Here is a 746-nt window from a genome sequence, read left to right as displayed (position 1 = left end):
TCGCGCGGGGCTCTGGGTCGCTCGACAACCGGACTCTGAAGGGTATGACCAGAGTATACCCAGTGATGCCCGACTTTGAGGTCAGTGAGGCGACAGGAGTCGGGATTGTCCTCCTGATCCCCGTGGTCACCCCAGAGTCGGGGCCATTTCCCCTGTTTCACATTGAGAACATCGGAGTCATACGGGAAAACGCTTCCCTCAAATATCGATTAGCTCACCACACAGCCATATCTCGAAACGGCGCTGTGTACGGGGTGCCGCTTACAGGCTGCAAGCAGCAGGGGGCAATTACATCTGCCCTAACCTCTTACAAAGGAGTGAAACAGCAGACTGCGGGTTCAACCGGACACAGGACTGCACCCTTGAAATCGAACCCACGGGTCCCCACTTCACTAGGGCGGGGTATGGTGGGGGGGGGGGGATCGATATTGTGTCTCCACTCTTGAAACCTCATTTTGGTATAATGGACTGCAGTGCCCGATTCCCCAGTACGAGTTCTGCTTCGCCCCCAGGCGCCCAGTCATGGTTGGACAAGCTCACATCTCAGAGGTCCGACGACGGAACTCCGAGTCCATACAAACTACCGACAAATTCAGGGACACCCTCAGGGAATATCAGGAGCCTGAACAAGCCCCCATCCCACATTTGGCTGAGGTCTTACGGGAGCTTAGGACCCGGGTAGGACACTCAGTGAAATTGTATCACCAGTTGCAGTCGCATGTAAAGGACCTAGAGGAGGACACAGA

The sequence above is a fragment of the Chiloscyllium plagiosum genome, chromosome 11 (assembly GCF_004010195.1).
Source record: "Chiloscyllium plagiosum isolate BGI_BamShark_2017 chromosome 11, ASM401019v2, whole genome shotgun sequence".
Classification (NCBI taxonomy): domain Eukaryota; kingdom Metazoa; phylum Chordata; class Chondrichthyes; order Orectolobiformes; family Hemiscylliidae; genus Chiloscyllium; species Chiloscyllium plagiosum.
This window is presented reverse-complemented; position numbering follows the sequence as displayed.